The sequence below is a fragment of the Talpa occidentalis genome, unplaced genomic scaffold (genome assembly GCF_014898055.3).
Source record: "Talpa occidentalis isolate TD23 unplaced genomic scaffold, MPIMG_talOcc4v2.1 talOcc4.8, whole genome shotgun sequence".
NCBI classification, from domain to species: domain Eukaryota; kingdom Metazoa; phylum Chordata; class Mammalia; order Eulipotyphla; family Talpidae; genus Talpa; species Talpa occidentalis.
The window spans coordinates 94,852,274-94,866,876 of record NW_023605194.1 but is presented as its reverse complement, the minus strand read 5'-3'; the positions used below and the strand labels follow the sequence as shown (position 1 = coordinate 94,866,876).

The following is a 14,603-nucleotide window of genomic DNA, read 5'->3' as shown; positions in this document are numbered from 1 at the left end:
AATGGTGCTAGAAAAACTGGACAGCTAAATGCCAAAGAATGAGACTAGACCACTATCTCATTCCACACATAAAAATCAATTCAAAATGGATTAAAAGACTTGGATGTAAGACCTGAAACCATGGAATGCATAGAAGAAAACACAGACAAAACCCTTCACAACATAAGCTGCAGTGATGTCTTTAGGGATTCATCCCCAGCAGCAAGGAAAACAAAGAGAACATAAACAACTGGGACAATATCAAACAAAAAAGATTCTACACAGCAAAAGAAATCATAGGTAAAATGAAAAGACACCTTACTGAATGGGAGAAAATATTTGTACACCATACATCTGATAAGGGACTGATGTCCAAGATCTGCAAAGGTCTCATACAATTCAACAACAACAAAATAACCCAATCAAAAAATGAGCAGAGGAGCTGAACACACACTTCCCCAAATTCGACTGATGACAAATAGGTATATGAAAAAAAAGCTGATAATCACATAAATGCAATCAAGACCACAAGGAGATACCACTCCACACCTGTAAGAATGGCCCATATCAAAAGGCCAGAAAAAAAACCACATGCTGGCAAGGATGTGGGGAAAGGGAACCCTCCCCTACACTGCTGGCGGGGATGCAGATTGGTCCAGCCTAAATGGAAAGCAGCATGGAGGTATTTCAGTAGATTAAAAATGGATCTGCCATAGTTACCCAGTAATTCCATTTCTAGGCACATATCCCCCGAATTTAAAAACACTAATTCAAAAGACTTGTACTCTCATATTTACTGCAGTGCTATTTACAATAGCCAAATTATGGAAACAATCTAAATGTCCCCAAAAGATGAGTGAATCAATAAAATGTGGTATACATACACATTGGAATATTACTTAGCAATCAAGATAAACTCATGCCATTTGCAATAACATGGATGGAGCAGGAAGGGATAATACTAAGTGAAATAAGTCAGAAGGAGAAAGATAAACACCAGATGGTATCACTAATATGTAGAAAATAGAGAAACCAAGCTAAGGGTCAGATAAAGACAAGCTTAAAAACTAATACTTGAAAACCAACTATAGAACTGTAGCATCCAGAGAGAGGGAGGGATTGGGAAGGAGTAAAAATAAAGAGGGAAGGAAGCACAATGGAACTTTGGATGATTGGGTGGTGGGTGCCCTGCAGTGGCCAGAGAAAAGGGCCTCACCTCAGTTCTACCAAATCAGAGCTTTCAGCATGATCATGCATCAGTGTGTCTGGTTTTGAGATCAACATTCCTCCCGTCTAGGGCACTGGTTTGACATTTCAGCACTACTGAACTGGACAAGGTCTAGCTACAACATTCTGATTGTTCAAAGTCTGAAGTCAGTTCCCTCTCTCTGACAAAAGGGTATCACATCGCTGCCCCACCCACTCTATAGGGAAACTAGTCAGTGCAGGCTCCTTGCCCAGAGTGCACTGTTGGTGCTGCAAAGTGTCTGGGTTTCAAGAACGAGGCCATTTTTATATCCACTTGGCTCTTGAAGCAGGCAATGTGAGGCCAGGCCTGTGTCTCAACAGCAGCCAGGCCTATTTTAGGTCTAAAAAGAAATCTCTCTGTCTTTTGCTCTGTGAACTAGAGTTTACAAAGGCTATTTCCTCCACCCTGAGGGTAAGGAGTTGAACAGTATCCCCCCAAATCCATGTCCACCCAAATGAAACCTCAGAATGGGGCCATATTTGGAAGTAGGGCCTTTGCAAATATAATTAGTTAAGGATCTTGAGATGAAGTCATCCTGGAGTTAGGCCGGGTGCTAATTTCAAGGACTGGTATCTTTATAAGACAGAGAGGATGATCTAAACACAGGGACACACAGAGGTGGTCCCGTGAAGATTGGGCCATAAACCAAGTGCACTGCAGCCACCACAGCTGGAAGAGTGAGGAAGGATTCTGCCCTACAGCCTTTCAAGGGAATGTGGCCCTGCTGACACCGTTGCTTTTTAACTTCTGGCCACCACAGCTGTGAGAGAACAAATTCCTATTGTGCTAACTTGATGAGATAGCCAAAGGAAACTAGTAGTGCGGGGCTGCCATCGAGGCCTGACCACTGACTGAGTCTTGGCTGCGGTTGGCAGGATTCTCAGTTGACCTCCCAGGACCCTGGCTTTTTTGTGTGGGCAAGACTTTTGTGTGAAGATGAGGTGTCACTCCTGTGATTATGTTATGTTATTATCTGGCAAAAGGATTTTTTAAAAAAAGATTTATTTATTTATTTATACAAGAATCGGAGTATAGGCCAGATGCGTGGGAGGGTGAGAGGATTCACCAGAGACAGAGCAGGGAGCAGAACAGGCAGACTGATGAAATTCACTGCTGAGGGGAGCAGCGGGAGCGACAGGAGAGGTCTCCCGCACCATGTGGGACCCTCGCCGGGCCGGCGGGGATCGAACCGGCACTGCAGAGGCTGCGGACAGCTTCATAGCGCGGCACTGAACCGCCTGCCCAAACAGGGGAGGCCCAGCAAAAGGATTTTTTTATGGTGTCTATTAACCAGATTAGTTGACCTAAGATAGGTAAATCATCTTACATGGGACAGAACTTACCAGGCAAGCCCTTAAATGGGATGGGCTTCTGGCAAAAGAGTGGGAAAGAGCAATTTCTCCAGGGTCTGGAAGTCTAGCGATTTAGACACCAGTTTAATCAAGTGACCCGGGAAAGCATCACTGGAGACAGGACACATCACAACGTCTTCTGTGAAAAGAATGCAATATCCTTTTTCATGATATTCTTGCCAAAATTGTATGTGACCTCCTAGGAGAGACAGAGCAGCTGTTAAAAATTGGAGGAGACTAAGGAGAAATAACAAAATGCGTGGTGGCATCCAGATGTCAACCTGAAATAGGTTGACAAAATTCTGGTGAAACTTAACTATGGCTTGTAGTTTGGTTGATAATATTGTGGCAAAGTTGATTGCTTGTTCTTGGTAACTGTACTACTATAGGGTGAGGGATACAAAGGATCTCTGCTGCACTTTTTCTAAAGTCTAAAATTAGCTGTTTTTTTTTTTTTAATTTATTTATTTATACATACAAGAACTGGGGTATAGGCCAGAGGTGTGGGAGGTGAGAGGACTCACCAGAGACAGAGTGGGGAACAGAACAGGCAGAATGACTGAGATACACTGCAGAGGGGAGCAGTGGGCGAGACAAGAGAGATCTGCTGCTGGCCAGGGATGGAACTCATGCTGCAGTGGCTGGCAATAGCTTGATAGTGCTGTGTCTTTAATCCCTGTGCCACTAAGGAGGCCCTAAAATTAGTATTTTTTTTTTAATGTTTAAAATAAAAGGAGGGGGGCCTCCCCGGTGGTGCAACGGTTGAGCGCTGGGTTGCGAAGCTGCCCGCAGCCTCTGCAGCGCCGGTTCAATCCCCGGCTGCTCCCCAGCCACCGGAGGAGGGTCCCGCATGGCACGTAGACCTCTCCTGCCTCCTGCTGCTCCCCTCAGCAGTGTACTTCGGTCCTTCTGCCTGCTCTGCTCCCCACTCTGGCTCTGGTGATTTCTCTCACCCTCCCACGCTTCTGACTGTACCCAGTCCTTGTATAAATAAATAAATCTTTAAAAAAAAATAAATAAAATCTGTGCGCATTAAAATAAATAAATAAATAAAATAAAAGGAGGGGCCTCCCTGGTGGAGCAAGGGGTTAAGATACAACCTATGGGGCTGCCCACAGCCATTGCAGCACCGAGTTTTATCCCCAGCCGGGCTAGGAGCAACCCACATGGCGCAGCAGACCTCTCCTGACTCGCTCACTGCTCCCCTCAGCAGTGTATATCAGTCAGTCTGCCTGTTTTGTTCCCCACTCTGTCTCTGGTGGATCCTCTCACCCCCCGCATCTCTGGCCTGTACTCCAGCTCTTGTATACATAAATAAATCTTAAAAAAAAAAAATAACATAAAATAAAAGGAAATGATCAAATAAATTATGATATAGTCATAAGGCAGATTAAATGCTTAGGGAGAAATCTGTTTCCCAGGTAAAGGTAGGCAGGGGTACAGATACCTGATTGTGGCATAAAAAAACAATTACAAGGAAAAATGCACTATCAATAGAGGTTGCCTCAAGTGGCAGGATTAGGGCATTTTCCCTCTCATACTTCTTTATACTTTTCTTTCCAATAAGTATGCATGGCTTTTGCTAATCAAGTTTACAAAAACACCAAACTGTTGCCCAGGAATACTGAGAATTAATTGCATAGTTTCTGGAAAAGGCTTTAAGGCAGAGGCCTGCGTTAATGGGTTAAGATGGCTGGAGAGGGGCGGCTCCCAGCCTCTGCAGTCTAAGAGGAGGCAGGATATCGGAGTAAATCAGCTGATGTGAACTTGCGGTCATGTTGTTGTAGATAAGAGCAAACTGGATCCCATCACCTGAGCAGCCAATCTTCGGTCCCCACCAAAATTTCTAGCCAGGTCTCTTGTTCTTCCCTCTGCCAGCCATGCTGGCCATGGTAACTGAGCCTGCCTCAGCGTTACATATCTTTTTGCCATTATCCACACAGCTCTCCCTGCCAGGAGGCCTGACCCTCTCTCCTTTCTCCCTAGCTTTCAAAACTTCTACTTCCAGGAAGCCTTCCAGGCCACTCCAACTCCTAATTGTCTTGCCTTCCCCTGCCCCAAGGGGTGACCAGGGAGTTCATTTGCTGAGTCTGTTGTGCCCATCCCCAAAACTCTTTATGCCAGCACTACTTGCTTTGTGATTATAATTTAATCAGTAACTGAACTATAAATGTGGAAAGACAAAGGGCTGAGGTTTAGAAACTTAAACTAAGTGATCTAGAATAGTAACTCTGAAGTTGTGGCCTTAGGAGTGTACCTGGGGTCACAGACCTTTTCAGAGGTATAAAATATAAAGTCATTTTTATTACAATAAAGATGTTAAAAGTTTTTTTTATTTCCATTTTTCAGAGGCTGTGATGAACATGAATCAGTGTAGTCTTAAGTTTTCTAGAGATGGCTTGATTTAGGGCAATAAATAGGTGTTTTCACAGATTAACTCTATTTGTTCCTAGGACTTCAACTGAATATTTACTAGCAAACTTATAATGCTATCTCATCTCATAAATCATTATTTTGAAATGCCGAAGATCTTCAAAAATGCAGAAAAATTGTCCCTCCCTGATGGCTCAAGGGGTTAAGCACCACACTATGAAGCAATCCGCAGTCTCTGCAGCACGAGTTCAATCCCCGGCCGGCCAGGGAGATACCCACATGGCGTAGCAGACCTCTCCTGTCTCACCTGCTGCTCCCCTCAGCAGTGTAGTTCAGTCAGTCTGCTTCTTCTGTTCCCCACTCTGTCTCTGGTGAATCCTCTCACTCTCCTGCATCTCTGGCCTGTACCTCAGCTCTTGTATGGATAAATAAATAAATCTTTTTAAAAAATGCAGAAAAGTTGCCTTGCTTTTTCTGCACTTTATTGACCTTATTTTTGTTATTTTAAATGAACAGGTAACTGTTATTAAATCTCTCAGTATTAATTTTTAAGATGGCAATTATCAACAGAGGTAGCCACATAAACAAAAGACAATATGAAGGAATCCTAGGATCAAAAAGATTGGTAACTGCTCATTTATAAAGACATGTTACGAACTTTGAAAAGGATTAAATTAGGTGTGTGCATTAAAAAAATAGGGTTCTGCACATGGATGGCTGAGAAAGTCTTTTGAATTCTTGCTTTCAAATTTTTTAATGAAAACTAATTACCCAGCAATCCCACTTCTGAGAATTTCTTACAAGTGTGGGAAATGCAATTTGTACTAAGTTACTCATTGAGGCAGTGTACAAAATGACAAATAGTCAACAACCCAAGTTGGAGAAGAGAGGGATGTTGGTTAAAAATTACCGTACTTTCACATTATGAAATACTACGCAGCTAGCATAAAAGGTAACAGTGTTCTATGTGCTGATATGGAAAGATCTAACATACTTGCAACGTGAAAAAGCAAGGTGCTAAATAACTTGAATCATTGTAAAAAATAAAGGTGGGGGACATTGAGGTGGGGTAAATGTTTCATGTATGCCTGGTTTTTGTATTTTTAAAAAATTTTTTACATCCTTCTGACTTTTGAACTACACATATAGCTTAGTGAAAAAAAAATAATAAAATCGAGCCTCCCCTGGTGGCGCAGCAGTTGAGCGCTGGGCTGCGAAGCTGCCCGCAGCTTCTGCAGCGCCGGTTTGATCCCCGGCCACTGCTGCCATCGCCACCGCTCTGGCTCTGGTGAATTCTCTCACCCTCCCACGCTTCTGACTGTGCCCAGTGCTTGTATAAATAAATCTTTAAAAATAATAATAATAATAAAATCAAGAAAATAAGAAATTACAAGTGACCATGTACGTGTGATTTTTATACACAACTTCAAGTCTAATTAAGGGACCCAGATTACCAAAAAAAAATGTCCTTAATCTACATCACACTTTTGACAAATAAACATAAATGCACATAAATTTTCAGGTAAAATGAATTATTTAAAACAATGATTTTTTTTTTCTATTCCCAACTTTCAGCTGAGCACACTAAGAGTCTCAAGAGTAATAAATTCAGGTCAGTCACCTTATTCCCCCAACCTCCAGGAGGAGTTTGGATCTAACACTGGAGGAAGATTAGGAAGTCTGAGAACTCGGTCAGACCTAGACTTTGCAAGGCAGGAAATTCGGTTCCCCATAGTTGGGCATAATTGTCTCTCTATCCATGTGGCTGTCCTGCCTCCCCTTTCCACCTGTGTTGGGGGAACCCCTCTGGGAGTTGATGGCCACAGTGAGGGGGAGACAAGGTTGCCAGGGTTCACAAGATGCCTGGGCTGTCCCCAAGGAAGGCACGAGGTCCCTGGCTGACAGCAGACTCTGAACTCCTTATCTGCGGGCACACTGCCCAGCCTGCCAGCATCGAGGTCAGAGAAGTCCCACTGAAGACATCCAGTCCTGGCTGGGGCCCCAGCATCATGGCCCTCCCTCATCACCCTCAACCCTCCTGGTTTCCAAGGAATGTGGAGAAAGAAAGTAGTAAAAGACTCTTACAGTAAAAACTATGCAAAAAAGCCCCCCTTCTCCAAATAAACCAGAGGACAACTGGTTCTACCCTCTTGTGTTTCCAAGGAAAAGTCTAGGACTGTCAGCAATTTCATCAACACACTTCCAGCTAGGAATAAAAACAGAACCTTTTATTGGTTTCCTCCATCAAGTCTCTTGGCCACCATCAGGCAGTGACCTGAGAACACAAACGAACCTCTCTAGACCCCGTTCCCTTGGCTGTAGTAAAACAAAGGCCTTGGACTCAAAAAACCCCAGAGATTCTCCATTTCAACATTCCATCGTCTGTGGTTCTACAAAAATGCCTAAGCATTACTTTCTTCAGGCTTCAAATACAAGCAGACTGAATTACTTTGGCAGAGTCAGGAGAAGGTATATTCCCAGACATATATAGTCTATTCACAGCACTTAGATCCCAAGATCCTGTGAGTGCTGGATATGGACTGAGGTCCACCTTGGTAGAGTGGGTTGTGAACAGGTAAGAAAAGAGGGAGGTGGAAAAGCTTTGAAATCAGCAGCATGGCCCTTCCTATCCTGTGACTGATATTTACTGTGCATACATGCATGCGCACGCACACACACATGCACTGTTAGTCCTTCCTGCCCATTACTAGCCCAGAGAAGGAGTATTCCTACTACCTGAAGCAATCAAAATAGCTCTCAAAACAGGGCCTCCCTGTTGGCGCAAGGGGTTAAGCACCGCACTATGAAGCAATCCTCATCCTCTGCAGCATGAGTTCGATCCCCGGCTGGCCAGGGAGCAATACACATGGCACAGCAGACCTCTCCTGTTGCACCCACTGCTCCCCTCAGCAGTGTATTTTTCAGTCTGCCTGTTCCGTTACCCGTTCTGTCTCTGGTGAATCCTCTCACCCTCCCACACATCTGGCCTGTACCCCAGTTCTTGTATAAAAAAATAAATCTTAAAAAAAAAAATTTAAAAAAAAAAAAAAACTTTCAAAACAAAAGGTGGAAAAATAAAATCTTTCCCTTTGCCCAGTGACTCTGGGATAATCCCTGACAAGCCACAGAAGACAGGCCTACCCAGGTGAGGGAAACTGCGCCCAGGTTCCTAAGGAGCTGCATCAAGACTAAGTCTGGGGGCCTCCCCGGTGGCGCAGCAGTTGAGCACTGGGTTGCGAAGCTGCCCGCACCCTCCCCGGCGCCGGTTCGATCCCTGGCTGCTCCCCGGCCACCAGAGGAGGGTCCGACATGGCGCGCAGACCTCTCCTGCCGCCTGCTGCTCCCCTCAGCAGTGTACTTCTGTCCTTCTGCCTGCTCTGCTCCCCGCTCTGGCTCTGGTGAATTCTCACCCTCCCGCGCTTCTGACTGTACCCAGTGCTTTTATAAATAAATAAATAAATCTTTGAAAAAAAAAAAAAAAAAAAAAAAAGACTAAGTCTGGGCTCACACCATTCCTGCAACCCAACCTATCAATGAGTTTCTGGAACCCCTAAAATAATTCACTCCATTCCTACAGAGATGATGAGAACCGCCAAGACCTAACGGCGCACAACCACAATGAGACAGGCCCACAGAGTTTAAGAAACTTTTTCCTGCTGGGGAATGATTTGAACAGATTCACCTGCTAAAAAGCCCAGAACTCTCCTGCCACCTCCACGGTCTCTAGCAGAGTGCTGTGTTGTTTGAATTTAACAGGACAGGACCATGTGACCTGTCCTGAGCTGACACCTTTTTCTCCACCTGTGGCTGTTGTTCCCCCAACAATCATCTGTAGGAGCGAGGCCCCCCTGGCACCCTTAGTGCAGAGCAGGCACTGTGTGTTCAGCATGGAAGGAATGAATGTTCCCCGGGATCAAGGAGCCCCCATTCTTACTCTCCTTCCTCCTACGTAATTTAAGAAAACACAGCCAATGTCTGGTGCCCTTTAGTCACCCCCGCAAACCAAAGGCAGGAAGAGATTGCTAGTCAGTTCCTGGGCTTCCACATAATTTACGAAAAACTCACCTCTGCCTCTCCAGTAAGAACTGGAATATGTGGCTTCTAATTCCAGCTGCTAAAAGCTACGATTCTGAACATTCTTTCTCTTCTTTACATCTTTATCAGTTTTCAGGGCTCTTAAGAGATACAGATTAAATCGTAGATCCTGTGGACAAGAGATCTAGCCTGACCTTAGCACTGACCCCTTTCCAAGGTCACACAGCAAATTAGGAGCAGAACAGGGACAGAGGCCAGGGTGCCAGGCCAGTCCCCCCCACACGCTGACATCACCACTTGCCAGCCTACCCAAGTGGGGGTGCTCCTAGAGAAGAGTGACTGAAAACAAGCCCAACCCGGGGAGGCTCGAGGAAGAAGGGTCAGGTCAAAGCTGCTCCTGCCTCCATCCTTCCAGAGGCCCCAGGAAGGCACACACCCCTCCACTAAATCATGCACGCACAGCCCCCTTGGACACCCAGGTCCTGGCAGACACTGGTTCCTCAAAACTGTAACCACAATCTAGAGCTGAGAAAATGATCTTGACTTCATGGACCGCGGGATCACATGGGGAAACTGCTGGACAGCTAGTCCGTCCCGTTGCCCTAACCCACCAAGAGGGGGCAGCCTGAGCCAGACCACCTAACTTGGTCACACCGACCAAAACAGCCAACTAGCCACGCTCACGAGGTACGTCAGGTCGGAGCTTAGCTCAGTCCCTCCTTAGCCATCCGCCAGTTCCTGCTACCAGTCCTCAAGAGGATTTGGAGTGGTATATCCTCAGCCGGGAGGTGGTCTGGAGGGATGGGGTGGGGGACAGAGTTCCTGGAAAGCAAAGTCCGGGCACAAGCGCCGCATCCGAGCCGCCCCAAGAGCTGCCTGTGTACTGTCTGCTTCTTCGTGTCCAGGAAGCGCCCCCGGCCTGGCAGTGCGGCTACCCGCGCTCTGGACACCCTCCGCTGGCCCCCACAGCCCGCGATCTCCAGCCGAAGGGGTCGTAGCTGCGCTCCCCCGTCCCCCGGCTCCACGCACCCTCCTCCATCGTGGCTCTGCGGCCAGGTGCCGCCTGCATCCAGCGGCCGGGCCCGCGGCCGGCCCCCAGGAGAGGCTCCCTGGTCTGGCCCGGAAACCGCAGCCGGGCTCCGGCTCCTTGGCGCAGCCGTGCCCCTACCCCCACCCGGTGGCCCCGATCCCGGAGTGGGGGCGCTGCTTCTCCCCGTGCGGCCCCATCCCCTGGCACCACGGCGCCGGCACGCGCGGCTTCCGCCTCTCACCTGCGGCTCGAGCAGACGCTACCTGGGCCCCGCGCGCCCTCAGCGGCCAGGCCCTCCCGCGGCCCGCAGCGGCGGCTCGGTCGGTGCGCCCGCGCAGGAACCCCGCGCGCCCTCGCCCCCCTCCCGGCGTCCGTGCCCCCGGCGCGCATGCCCCACTATATACCGTGCGCGTCAGCGGCGGGGCCCGCCCCCCGCCTCGGCCCCGCCCCCGCCCGCCCCACCCGGTTCGCCCCAGGGCCTGCCACGTGGGGCCCTGCGGGCCGTGGCGCTCTTTGCGCCCGCTGCCGCCCGCAGTCCGCTAGCCCCGGACCTGCGCGTGGCCTGCCCTGGGCTGTCGGGGCGAGCCACTGCCTCCTGCGCCTCCGGCCCGCAGGCGAGCCCCTAGCGCGATCGCTTCATCATCTAACCCTTCCACGAATTCCTTTCCGTTCTCCTTCCACCGACGCCCTGCAGGCTCCTCCTTCCTCTGGAAATGTGCCCTGAAGACCTTTCTCCCTTTACGTGGGACTCTCTCACATCCTGGATGCCATTCCCAAACTCCCAGGAGTGAGACTGCTCGCCTGACAAGTGTATATAACACTTCTGATTAATGTAAAAGACCTCTTTCCTTCCCAACTCACTTCAGAAATGTGTCCTAAAAGGGGGCGCACCCATGCACGGTGCTGCTTCTGCCTATTTCCACCCTCCGAAAGTGCAAAATTTCCTGCTCAAGTTCCAAATAATCCATGTTACATCACTTTCTGGACTAGTGTCTCACCTCTCCCCAATTGATCAGACTTCCAAAGGAGCCATGTTTCCTACCCCAAGGCTGGGAAGGGAGAAATGTTAATTTCGTGTGAAAGGTGTGGCCTAGGAATCTCTTCCGCTGTGGGATCATTCCATTGAGATGGATATCAGGCCTCGGAAATGCAAATTTCTGAGAAAATAAACTACCCATTAAACTTCCATTGTTCTGTTCTGCTGAACGTCAAGATTATTTCCTCTAGGGTTAAGTCAGCGGGCCACCTGCGTCTAGGAAACCAAAGAAGTGCTTGCTGGCAGAACCAGAGCCAGCTAGTACGCGGCCTAGGGTCATGATGGCAACCGAGCTGGCGCCCAGTCTGTGTGAATCTACACAAGGGGCTCACGCCCTGCCTTGCAAATCCTGGGGAGAGGAACCCCATCCTGGCAGTGCTAATAGTGAAAGGAATATAGACAATCCATGGAGCAGGGGCCTGGAAAATAGCTCCCTGGCATCTTGTTCCTAAGGACTAAGGAGAAAGGGGAAGAGACCAAGGAAGGAAAGGCACCAGAGCAAAGACACAGCAGGCCACATTGTTCTATCCCTCTTGAAGAGACTCGCAGGGCCCTGTGTTTTTCTAAAATCCAATTATCCTCACCCTGCAATTACAATGGTTCAGTTGGGTGAGGGTGGGGTAATAGTCCTCTCATTTTCTAAGTGATTTCAGAGTAATGATATCTCTTGCAGAATTTCCCTTAGAGCCCCTTCATCTTTGTAATAACCCTTTCTATGTCAGACATTATGTCATCCTTTGGTATTCATACTCCCATCTCCAACAGACTGTCAGAAATGGTGCCGTCTCTATCACTGCTTCATTTCCTTGAAGTACTGGAAAGGGAATGAGAAACCCGCCCAGAGACTAAGACAAGCATGCTTTGAGCACATGGAACTGTGAAAAGTAAAGTATGAAGTCCATAAATACATATTATGAAGGGGTGCTAATGTCTTAAAACAGGTCCAAAAGCACCCCCGTGGGTGACTTCTCCAGGCAAGGTGTCATACTCCACTAATGAAGCACCCCTTGGGAACTGCCTGGGAACAGATGGGAGGGTGCAGGACTAGACACCCAGCCACAGGACCTATCACAGCATTCTCACTTGTTTGCAAGCTGACGGCAGGGTAGCACTGCCAAAGTCCACCAAAATTGATAAGCTATCAGTAGCCCTTTAGGGGAATACAATTAATTATTAACACTGCTAGAAATCAAAAGGTCTTTTAACTCTCCACATCCACCCCCACACGTAATTCTTTAGGTCTATCCTAAGTCCTACCTTGTTGCTGATCTCTCTACTTAATATGTCCTTTTTTCTTTTATTACCCTGTTTCCAAGTATCCAACTTCCTACTCTTCAAAATTACTTCCCTTCAGAAAACCTTTTGGTTCTTCTGAAACATATTTGATCTTTCAAACTTTTTTGACTGTAACCCACATTTCAAACTTTGACTGTAACCCACATTTAAAAATATGTTACACTGCAAATCCAGTATAAAATAAAATATAGCACAAATTTTATGAAATTTCCTTAGTACATGCAATGCATATTTTATATTCTATTTAATTTTTTTTTAAAAGATTGATTTATTTATTTATTTATACAAGCACTGGGTACAGTCAGAAGCATGGGAGGGTGAGAGAATCCACCAGAGCCAGAGCGGGGAGCAGAGCAGGCAGAAGGACCGAAGTACACTGCTGAGGGGAGCAGCGGGTGAGACAGGAGAGGTCTGCTGCGCCAGGTGGGACCCTCACCCGTGGCCGTGGCCGGGAAACTAAACTAACCCGCACTGTAGAGGTGGGGGGGAGGGGTCGGGGGTGCAGCTTTGCAGCCCAGCGCTCAACTGCTGCGCCACCGGGGAGGGCCCTATTTAAATTTTTTAAAAAGTGGTAACAAACCCTCTAAATTGATCATGGCCCATTATTGTGTCATTATCCAGAGTTAAAACATCTTTTTTTAATTATTTATTAATTTATACAAGCACTGCATACAGTCAGGAGCACGGGAGGGTGAGAGAATTCACCAGAGCCAGAGTGGAGAATAGAACAGGCAGAGTAACGAAGTACACTGCTGAGGGGAGCAGCGGGCGCGGCAGGAGAGCCGGGTACTGAACTGGCTCTGCAGAGGCTGCAGGCAGCTTCGCAACCCAGTGCTCAACCGCTGCGCCACTGGGGAGGCCCCAGAGTTATAACATTTTATGGTTTATGGTACTTGGCACTTTTTCTAAAATTTATTTCATTTCTATCTCTAACCTATCAGACTTTAATATGTCTTGATGACAAAACTTTTTGCCATATATACCTGCATTCCTTGATAACAACATCTTGTATATAACAGATTCTCAATAAATATTTATTGAATGAAAAGGGCAGCTACATAAAATTTTGATGTTGGGTAATATTTAAGGGAACTAAACACAAAATGAATTTTTGCGACTGCTATTTCTCTTCTGAGAAGATACCACTGCTACCTGCCAAAAGATATGTAGAAAGACTTCCCGTAGCTAATAGAACAGCCTAAGGAAAAAAAAAAAAAAAACAGAGAAATGAGCCCCCAGTCCTGAATGTGTATAAAGGGGTGCTGGGGGCCTCAGAAAATCAAAGTCCCTCTGTAGATAGCAGCCTCACCAGTGGGTGAGGCAGAGTCCCTTTTCCTCTCCCAGTTAGTAGGCCAGCTCAGAGACCAGTTTTCTTTCAGCCTGACAGGAGGCCAATGGCCAGGTTTCCATATTTTCCAGGGGAAAATGAGTTATCTGTTTTGATATAGTTTAATATAGGTTAGAGGATCAGTGGGACTATAAAGTTTCTGTTCTATCCCAAATCCTATCAGAGGACCAGCACTCACATTCTACCAGTCAAAAGAGATGCCTCCGTTATTTGTGCTCTCATCTGGTGATTTTAGCAAAAGGCAGCTGGGAAAATACCGAACTTAGTTCTGGTTTAGCAGTACATTATCTATAGGATTTGACCATTTCATCTAGGATAACCATTGCATCTAGGATAATATGATTGCTCATAGTATCCTCTTTATAATCCCTCTTATTTTTGTGAGGTCAATAGTCTTTTTTTATTTGAATTTAGTATTGTCTTTTTTTTTTTAAAGATTTATTTATTTATTTGTTTGTTTATTTATACAAGCACTGGGTACAGTCAGAAGCACAGGAGGGTGAGAGAATTCACCAGAGCCAGAGCTGGGAGCAGAACAGGCAGACTGACGAAATACACTGCTGAGGGGAGCAGCGGGCACAGCAGGAGAGGTCTGTCGCACCATGTGGGACTCTCACTGGTGGCCGGGGATCGAACCAGCTCTGCAGAGGCTGCAGGCAGCTTTGCAGCCCAGCGCTCAACCGCTGCGCCACCAGGGGAGGCCCTTAGTAATGTCTTTTTCTTGACTAATCTAGTGAAGGGTTTGCCCATTTTGTTAATCTTTTCAACCAACTACTGGGTTTGATTCCTTTGGTTTTATTAATTTATGCTATGATCATTAGACAGTATCTTAATTTTGTCCTTGCCTTTGAATGACTTTTTAGCAGAACAGAGTTCTGAGTTGATGTTTCTATGCTGGTTTTTTT

The 14,603-nt window shown here is 46.8% G+C and overlaps 1 protein-coding gene across 2 annotated transcripts in view; it reads right to left on the bottom strand.

Moving 5' to 3' along the window:
• SLC39A14 (solute carrier family 39 member 14) overlaps window positions 1-10,327 on the bottom strand; it is a 46,468-nt gene extending 36,141 nt beyond the window's left edge. For both annotated transcript variants that reach the window (XM_037495620.2, XM_037495619.2), the window contains exon 1: window positions 10,260-10,327. The gene's annotated coding sequence lies outside the window, so the exon portion shown is untranslated. The remainder of the gene's footprint in view (window positions 1-10,259) is intronic.
• Window positions 10,328-14,603: the final 4,276 nt, after the last annotated feature.